Source organism: Dermacentor andersoni, chromosome 1, assembly GCF_023375885.2.
Source record: "Dermacentor andersoni chromosome 1, qqDerAnde1_hic_scaffold, whole genome shotgun sequence".
Lineage (NCBI taxonomy): Eukaryota > Metazoa > Arthropoda > Arachnida > Ixodida > Ixodidae > Dermacentor > Dermacentor andersoni.
Window position 1 is genome coordinate 175,432,340 of NC_092814.1, and position 9,802 is coordinate 175,442,141.

Here is a 9,802-nt window from a genome sequence, read left to right on the forward strand (position 1 = left end):
ACTCAACACACTCTGCAAACACTAAAGTAGTGCAAGGGAGAGGAATTCTGCATGCGCATCGCCCACGTGGTACGATGTTCAAATCGGCTAGGAAAAGATTGGGCGGCTACTCACATGCTAAGTTCACGTAAATGAAGCTCGCTTTCTTAAGTCGAATGAGTAATTTCAATTCGTGTAAGGTTAACTAGAATGAGGGAAGCAAAGTGCAACACCTCAACGCCATGGTCCACCAGGTTGTGTCCCTCCACGTGTGACAGGCAGCTTCATAAAGCCTTAGGCCTAAAGCGTTGCTACCCTGACAACAACCGGCATCCAAAAAACAACACCCAAAATGGGCGCAAAACAGGCAGCCGCGAGGAAACGTCAGCTCTGTTAGGTGGTCCTACCCCGCTCAGTGGACACAGCATCCGAGTTGACGGCGCCCACCGTCCCAGTCGGTGTCGGAGCGCCCGGTGCCAGGCAGCAATACCAGTCAGCCTGTAGCGGCACCCGGCTCCCAGAGCCGCGACCTCATTAGAGTCAGAGATAGAAGAAGCTATTTACATAAGAAATTTGGACCACCCACGAGGCTTCCATACTCACTCGCTTCAGGCTCGCCAATGCTCTGTGCTCTGCGGGCGCTAAGCCTCGCTCTCCCAGGATGTAGACCACGTGGTTCTCATACCGACGAATGTCATTAAAAAAAAATCATTTGCGAAAAGGCTTAGCATGTTGAAAAGCTCAAACACACTACAGCCACCATCGCCTCACTCAAGAAAGCATGCCACCGATGCTAGTGATCAAAATCTACGCTAGCCCTACGCTTCCGTTCAAACAAAGGTCTTGAACGAAGCAAAACTGTTAAATCTATCGTCCGATGCCCCAAGAGGTCCATGTTGGGCAGTCAGATGTGGGGTTCTCACTCGTGCTCTTGGGACAAAGGAACGATAACACAGTAGTGCAAACAATCACAAGGGCATTTATTGCACCTTTCATAGATCAGTGCTTGCTAGCCAAGTTGCTATCCACAAAACATGCCGATGGGCGCGCGACAAATCGCGGAAGTCCAACTCACTGCGACCGGATAGTGAGTGAATATGTTCGCCCCATGCTGGACACCAACGCCTGGTCGTTCGCGCGTACGCGGTCACGCGAACGGTGGCACGTTCAAACGAGGCCTTGCGAGACAGTCTCGCAGAAGCATAGATCGGCGCACACGTGGAACGTCCGCGCCGCTTGCCGATCCCGAGCCAAAAGGAAGAGCCTTCTCCTTTTTGTGCCCAAGTAACCCCGCCGTTAGGGGGCGTTAGCAGAGCCACACTCGCGCCATCTCTCGCAATGCGCTTCAACCAGACCTACTGCCGCTCTCACCGAGCCACGCGGCGAAGCCGGATTACAGGAGACAGGAGCTATGCGGGAAAACAACATATCAGGGGACGCGTGAGAGTCGCGCATCCCCACACCGCGAACGACATCTTAAAGTTCCACGAGCAGTCAAAACGAATCCGACGACATCCTGTTCTTTCCTCATTGATTTCCACAATTTATCACATCAGAGAAAAAAATGTGCATTGCATTTTGGATTTAATGAAGCCATCGCTCCCCACATCCACACTTGGGTGGTCTGCAACCAGCAAGGGACCCATGCAGCAGCAGTGCTCAAGACTTGTTATTGTGCGACTTGCGAGCCCACAGTAGCTACACTGAGTGCCTTTAATTTGTGTTCAGGAGGGCAGTTTCTAACACATGTGCAGGAATCTAAAGTTCTGCAAGCTGAGAGCCACTTATCTGCCTTGTTGATTCTTGTTGCTGATGCATGACGATATTGACCATGCAAATGGACATGCGGGAAGTGTTTGTGCATTATTTATGGCTCAGATGTGTCAGTGTCGGCATGGCCAGTTTTGATACAGGCTCGTTTGCTACCGCACTATTTCGGTTCCACAATAAAAATGCGCGCCAGGGGCACTGCTGCATGCCGGCCGATGCAATTATTTTGGCTTAGTGTTGCGATCAGTATATCGGACCATTCTGCAGCACGAGTGATATGTAATGATTCTTTACAAAAAGTAAATTAAGCTTTTGTGCGTCCGATACTTGTGGCCATGCAGAACCAAGAGCGTTAGCAGTATGGTCGATGAGGGCTGCATTACGGTGCAGGGAGTGGCACAGAAAAAAAGAGGCCACTTGTCTATGTATCGAGAGTGATGAGGAAACTATGATGAAATTTGTGTGCGATGCTCGTTCACCTCGGTGCTAGTATCTTTGTCGCATTGGACTGGAGCGTGGGGCATGCTGCCATGCGCCCAGTTAAGTCACACTTCTGTGTTTCGGAACTTCGCATGCAGCCTCCTTTTAGGGCAACCGAGTTTGAAGTGTTCATTGTGACAGTACAGCGCTTGTGAAAATGTTCATTATATCTGGACACAGTTTCAATAGGCAAGGTCAGAAAATAGTAAAGGCAGCAAAATGTGGTTATTACAACCGACAATTCATTAGATCTGGGATCGTTAGTGGGTTCAACTGTGTATGAGCCATAGCCTTTCTTTTTATTCAAGCCAAGCTAAGTGATAGGAGATACGAGTAGTGCTATTATTCACCCTTTCAGGGTCAATTTGTTTCTCCATATGCAACTGCCCAAGGACGATTTTTTTTGTACTGCAGATTTAAATCCTTCAGAGGGACCTATTTGAAAAAAAAATTTACTGTAATTTTCCTAGGGTGACCGTAAAGTGAAAAAAAAAAATTTTTTTCGCGTTGGTATATATGTACTGTTTATTGATCAATAACACCAATAAGAAAAGTAAATAAGCTTATAAGAATTAAAAATTTGATGAATAATGCAGCATTCTTATAGACATAGTTCAAGCCTTAGAAAATGAGTACACTAGAATATTTCACAAGTGTCAAATGTTCCTGCTCTTGCACTAATATTTACGTCCATAGCATAATCGAACTGCATGAGTGCACTCAAGAAAAATGTGTGGTTGTGTGCCCGTCAAAAAAACAAAATGTGTGACAAAATTCCGCTAATCTTCATCTTATTGCCTACCAGAGGCAATTAGTTTTTGCGAGTCTCCTAAGAAAAAAAAAAGGAAACACATGTACGGCGGCATCCTTCATATGCGCACCCCTATGAGCAATAAACAAGCAAGTAACAGGCGGTCACCCTATGAGCGATTAGTAACGAGATGGCCATCAGTTTTGCAAACACAAGAAGCCCAAACTGCCTGCGGTACAAAACCCAAACTAACTGCTGCTCACCCAAACTCGCCAATGCGCGAGTGGTAGTACATGTATATAGATGCACCGGAGCAAACCATGCAACGAAAACTGAGAGAGGGAGGTGTAAGATAATAATTCCCTGTATTCCCACATAGTGGCAGCACATGCTAGGAAAGAAAAAGTTGGGAAATTGGCACGCTTTTCAAACGTACAGGCGGCACCATAAATATACGGCATCGACCATTTTGGACTTGTGCGATGCACCATATACTTGCATCATTGACTCTGAAAAGGTTAAGGTCTATTCGATTCAACCAAGCTTCTGTGCAACTTTCGCATGTATTTAAGGCGCACTGCACCTTGTCCCTTGATTGTCCAAGGTATTGCAGTGCAGCACAAACGACACTGCCTGCACCTTTTCGTTTCTGGTGCCGTGCACCTTTTCTGAATCGAACCTATTGTAGCGAATGGCACCCATCTGCGGCACAATTAGCCAATGGCATTTCGTTTCTTACAGGGAGACCACTGAACTCAAGGTAGTCGCTCGCAAACTTGCGCATGTACAAAAGCACTCATGCGCCGCAATGAAATGAGACACGGCACAATTCTGCCACTCTACTCATTGCCACAAAGGCAATGCTGCTTGTTAGCGTGAACGTTTTATATGCATAGAATAAAGCACAAACATATGTGTAACTTAAAGAGTGCGATTTTAAACAATAATTATGCTGCACTTGATGACTGAATGACTTATATACAGTAATCTCTTAGACTACATCTCAAGTACCAAGGTTTCACCGCCAGTTTGTACCACTTGTCATTTTTTTTCGACTTTCTGTGCCAATTTAAAACTGTAATTTCTAGTACTTAAATTGCGAACAGCATGCTCGATTCTATCATATTATGGTCACTTCATTTCTACCAGCATCTCTAGACACATTCTAGGTGGTTGCGAGTCTCGTATGGTATGGTAAATGGTACATGTTAGTTTTAACGCAATATTTTAGAAACAGCTGCAGATATTCGCATCAAATTTCACGCGCTTACAAAAGATGCTCTTGGGTACAACAAGAGACACTTTGTTTGTGTCTAGATGGTTTGCCTTTCCTGTAGCCCACTACCAAAATTTCAGGTGTGTTTAATTATTTGATGTACCTTTTCTCTGCAATCACGCAGAGGAATGTGATGATAGTACACAGTGTTATTCTAAATACCCATAGGGTACATCTGAACTAAAGAGATATGATATCCACCTTGGAGTTCGCACCCAAAACAAATATATCTCCTTGCACAAAGCCACAAGGGGAGTTTTTTGCAGTGTAAATTTTTCCAGTGTTATCATTCACACCATCAGAGATTTTTTTAGTTCAGAATATTTGACTGGTTGTAGTACATGTGTACAAAGTTTCACTGGAATATGATCAATACTTTCTGAGAACAGGTACATTGAATTTGACAAATTCATAAAAGATGCAATTTGAGAAAAGTGGAAGTTTTATGTTCGAATACTGCTTGTGGATGCTAAAAATGCCCCAGGAGAATATATTTCACTGCTGACTTTCTTGCAGGTGTCTCCAAAACCCTTCATTGTGTTCCTTTTATTCGTCGTCCTTCGTTGCTCTCGGCAGAGTCATAGAATTCTGCCCTGTCAACACGCTCTAAGTCCATCCTGTTGAGGGCAATATTACAAAACAGACCTGGAACAATTCCAAGTGCCTCCAGAATAGCTTTTCGTGCAGAATTACCGCCACTGTAGTAGACTACAGCATCTTTAGTTTCTATCTTCAATGTGTAAGCACTGACAAAGTTTTCTTAGGGCAGCGGCACCAGATGAGTTGGTTGAGCGACGCATTGGTGTTCTGTGTTCATCCATGAATACATTTGCTCAGAAAACTGATTACCTTTGAAAGTTCTCTTTCTGTTCCATTTGCTGGACCATCGTGCCATCTTCTGGGCGAGTAATACGTTTGAAACTCGAAACAGAGGTGACCACGTCCACGTAAGCAAAAGCAAGAGTTTGACGCAATATAGCTCTTTTCTACAAAGTACTATTACGTCAAACTCTTGGTTCGAGCTGTTAACAAATTCGACTTCGCTCTGCCATCTGCTAGCCGCTTGGTTAGCTCAGATGGTAGAGCGGCTGCCCCAGAAGGCGGTGGTCCCGGGTTCGAGCCCCGGACTAGAACGAATTTTTCATCAACTGCGATGCTTTCCTTACGAGGAACCCGTATGGGATTCCTTTGTGGCAATTGGTACGATTGGGTGGATGTCTCATTTTCTTTTAATTAACACATGATTTTTAGTACAAATCATTTACTTACCACACACACACACAAGCAAAAAAAAAAGAAAGCACGCCATAAAGGAGAAAACCGTGAACGACAACGATAAACAAACCGGCCTCTGCCCGCCATCTTAAAACGCCAGGGCGCGCGGCACACTTCGGCGCGACATTTGAACAGCTTTGAGCGGGCGCTCGAGGTTGCGCTTCCGCAGGTTTGTTCCTCATAGTGCAGTCATTTTTTCTGTGCCAAAATTGCAAATTCGATATTTGGGGGGTTTACCCTACCATCCCCTTTAATGAATCCTTATAGTGAATTTGTATAAACACATCGGTGGAAAGAGGGAGGGCTTCCACGGCACTCTCAGAAAGCTGGTGGGTTTCCTCAAGGCCACAAAGTTTGAGAACTCCTGAATTATAAACAAAACTTGGTTAAACAAAAATTGTATAAACAGAAGTGTTTTTGCTACTTTGGCAGGTTTCCTTAGCTAGCCATGATTTATTTTACTGATCTGGAATTACTATGGGGATGTCCCCAGCTTTATGAAGAATGTAGTCAAATCACTGAGCCCACCAATCACTTGTGGGTGAAAGCTACAATGATATATGTGTAAGTAATGTCATGGCTACAGCAACAGCAATATCTGTATGAGTTAAAGGTGCACAGGAAGTTTTCCTCCTGCATCCTGGCATATAGCACTGCACTGTTCCAATATGGAATTCAGTTAGGTTAGCTGCAGAGAGGTGAAGCCTTAGCTAATCAATTCCCTTAGCTGCTATTTGGTAGTGCTTGTGAGTCCCAAACCCGCAGGTGCTATTTGTTGGTGCAGGAATGTGAGGTTGGTGCAGGGACTGTCACTTTTGCTGCTCCTTTGTGTGCTGATTCTAGAGTTTGAATTTATGTACAAAATAAATTTTTTAATCTTTTCTATTACTATTTTTCCCTTATGCATATTAACTGTTGTTAAACTTTTTCCTTTCTTTCTTCTTTCTTTTTCCTTTTTCAAGCTGAACTGTTATGTGAATTATGGCAAAGAATGATGTCTGTCACTGCAGGGTTTCCCCTCAACCCACTTTTCTTTTAAAGGCTTCGTTAAAACTTTGTTAAATCAGAATTGTGATAGCTGTGATAAAGAATTAGTGAAGCTCAGACTGAGAAATTATGTATGTATATATATATATATATATATATATATATATATATATATATATATATATATATATATATATATATATATATTACATTGTGAATTTTTGTTTGACCTGAGGCTCATTATATTGGGGTTTGGCTGTATGTCATAGAGTTTATGTTGATCAGAGCTGAGCCAATAGGTTGCGCACTGTGGTTCACATATCTACTCTGACTAACCTTCATGTGTAGTAGCACTCTGTGCAAAATCTCATGTGAATTGCCATAGATGTTGAAGTGTGCAAATAGGTGTACATTTGCTAGCCTATCCAAGTGCCTTTTTGGCTTCTTTACCAAAAATTTCTTTCTTCTGTCATATCTTTGTTGGAGCAGTCCTCTAAATAGTTTAACTTGCTGTGACATTGGCAGCAATGATGATTATGTCGGGAACACATTTTGGGACTAACTACAAGAATGATATAGGCCCAAATTTGACAAATTTCAACAATAGCAGTGTGAGGCTGATGTATTGTAATGTTTCACCCTCCCCTCCTTCTCTTCTCTTTCTTTTTTCCATGTTCAGTTTCATCCTTGCTGGATGTCCTGGAAGACCCAAAGGTTTACCTTAAACACACTAAACGCACAGAAGTGTTCCGGTGCAGCCGTCCCAGTCACAGAGGAACATTCCATCAGTGGCTATTGTTCATAAAGTGTAACACAGGGCTCCAAAGAGCTGGAAGGAGGACAGCCACAGTGCCTTGAATGTTTTAGTATGTTGTTGATAGTGTATGTTTCTTCAAGCCCTTCAAAGTGCTATACATTTGCCTCAGTTGTCTTCATTGCTTAACTGCTTGGATGAGCTATGAGTCACTTTTCTTTGTGCAGATTATTGCATGTGGAGCCAGTTTAGCTAATGCAGACGGAAATTATAGGACTCACAAATCTCTGAAAGTGTGTTTTAGTGGCACCAAGTATTTGATGTGCTTTTGATCATTTTCTTCTCATATCATAAAGCCTTGCGAGATTTTGGACCAGTTCAACAGAAAATAACTTCAAGCTTTAGTGAACACTATACAGAAGCATTGAAGGTTTTTTTTTGTTAATCTCCTGAAGGCAATTTCAACGGAGGTGTTACATGCCTTAATAAGACCCAAGAAAACTAGGGGAGAAATGTTCTGGGTAACTGTAAAAAGTTTGCCAACTCTAGATTGTGTGCATATTTTATGTTATAAACACATTAGTTATATTTATTTACTCAGCCAATGAGGTTAATAGCGGCGAAGCAGTTATATTTTGAAATTGAATGCTGTGGAACTCGTAAAATTTAATAGAAGTTCTTGAAGCCTTCATACCATGTATGCTACATGATACAGTGGGCGCCAACAGCAACCTGTTGGACTTGTTAACCAAGTTTGTTCCAAGAGAAAACATGCAATACATTTGCTTTATTCCGTCAAGTTTTTTTCACACAATTTTTTTATTTCAAAAGTGTGTACAGTAAAGTTTACCACTTACGTTAATTCATCCAGAACATTGAAGGGGAAAGAAAAACGTGTTAAAGAAAGTTTTCTATTAGAACATGTTATAAATATATAATTGTTTAAACAAACAATGATCAAACGAATTACATTACTTTGTAAAATGCATGAGTGACTTGCATCAGTAGGTAATAGAAAGCAAACTAAGAGCTCTGTGACCCAGATGGGTAAGACTCTTTAGCAATATTAATACTGATTCTTCAATTCACATGACACTTGCTGCTTTGCTAGGTAGAGCTCTTTGATATGTGCCACTGCTTTCTGATTTATAACTTGCACCAAGGGCTATATATTGTAATTTTTTTACCTCATTCTTTTCACCCTTCATCATTTGCTTGCATGCTGCTGTTGTGGCCTCTCAGCATCAAATGACAATAAAATAACAGAATTGAAGGAATAGAACTGTTACAAAATACGACCCCAGTTTCTGTTTTCTTAATATCCTTTTCCTTGATTTCTGGTTCCTCAATTTTTACTTTTGAAAGTTGTCACTTGTTTCCAGAAAAATTTAGAACAAGACATGCATCACTTCTGCTCAACAGTGGAAGCTGAGCTTGTGAATAAGGAAAGGACATGGGGGAATGATGATGGCAAGTTGGTAATAGTTTACCTGATCAGCGCAAACTTAATGCAAAATATTAAGGTATGAGTGCAACATTGGTTTGAAAGTTAGTGCTAGTTCAGGATATTTGTATATCTACTGTGAAGATTACAGAAACTATATTTATCCTCTTTGCAGCTTATTGCTTCCACTTCAACTCTATAGGTACGGATTTGGAACTCAAGATAGCTTTTTTGTTGCCAGGTCATTAAATACAGATACTGATACCTGCTATATTAAAGTGTCATAAACGATGCTATTTTTGTACTCTTTCTATACCAACCGGTCCCGTAAAGTTGACTGTACTGACACTGTTTCAGCGTTCTGGAGAGTTGTGCAGCTGATGATTTCTCATGTAGTCTAAGCATAAGTCATAGTCTGACTTGATTGTGTGCATGAAGGTGCAGAGCTGTGATCTTGTGAAGATGCTTTGCAATTTGCGAACAGTAAAATGTGTAAGAAATTTATACTGAATATATTGGCAGCCTTAGTTTGAAGTGTTCATTCATTAGTCCTGTTCATTATTTGCAGTTTTTGCAGTATGAAAGTTCAGGTACATTATTTTTGTTGCAACTTCTATTGTCCATTTCAGCTTCTGTTCATTGCTTTTTGTATATGTGTGAAGGTTTAATAAATTCATAATATGAGAGTTACTACTGCTGCTATTTAAACTCGGCAATGTAGACTTTTATTGTCTCTATTATCACTGTGGTTCTGCATAACCAGCCTGTAAAAATTTGTGGGGCCGCAACATTCCTATGGGCATGGATTACCAACAAAGCTGTTTAGGCTGCATACATAGGCTACATACATTATGAAATCGTACATTTTTTTTATACAGCACCACACTACGCTACACAAGCGCCACCGCAGTCACCACACCACTCATGCACCTGCTGCAACCGCTGCTGCAGCCATGCCGGCACCTCCGACGCGTGTGACATTATAACTACAGAAGCGCAGACTACGTGCACAGGTGCCATCGCCACACTCTTTCCCCCTAATTATTTGTCAAACAGGATACAGATATAAACCATCCAGGGTACCCC

The 9,802-nt window shown here is 42.0% G+C and overlaps 1 protein-coding gene across 3 annotated transcripts in view; it reads left to right on the forward strand.

The window, feature by feature from the left end:
- LOC126547181 (golgin subfamily A member 2-like) overlaps nucleotides 1-9,406 on the forward strand; it is a 166,010-nt gene extending 156,604 nt beyond the window's left edge. For all 3 annotated transcript variants that reach the window (XM_055062799.1, XM_050195060.3, XM_050195062.3), the window contains one exon: nucleotides 7,198-9,406. The gene's annotated coding sequence lies outside the window, so the exon portion shown is untranslated. The remainder of the gene's footprint in view (nucleotides 1-7,197) is intronic.
- The last annotated feature ends 396 nt before the right edge of the window (nucleotides 9,407-9,802 follow it).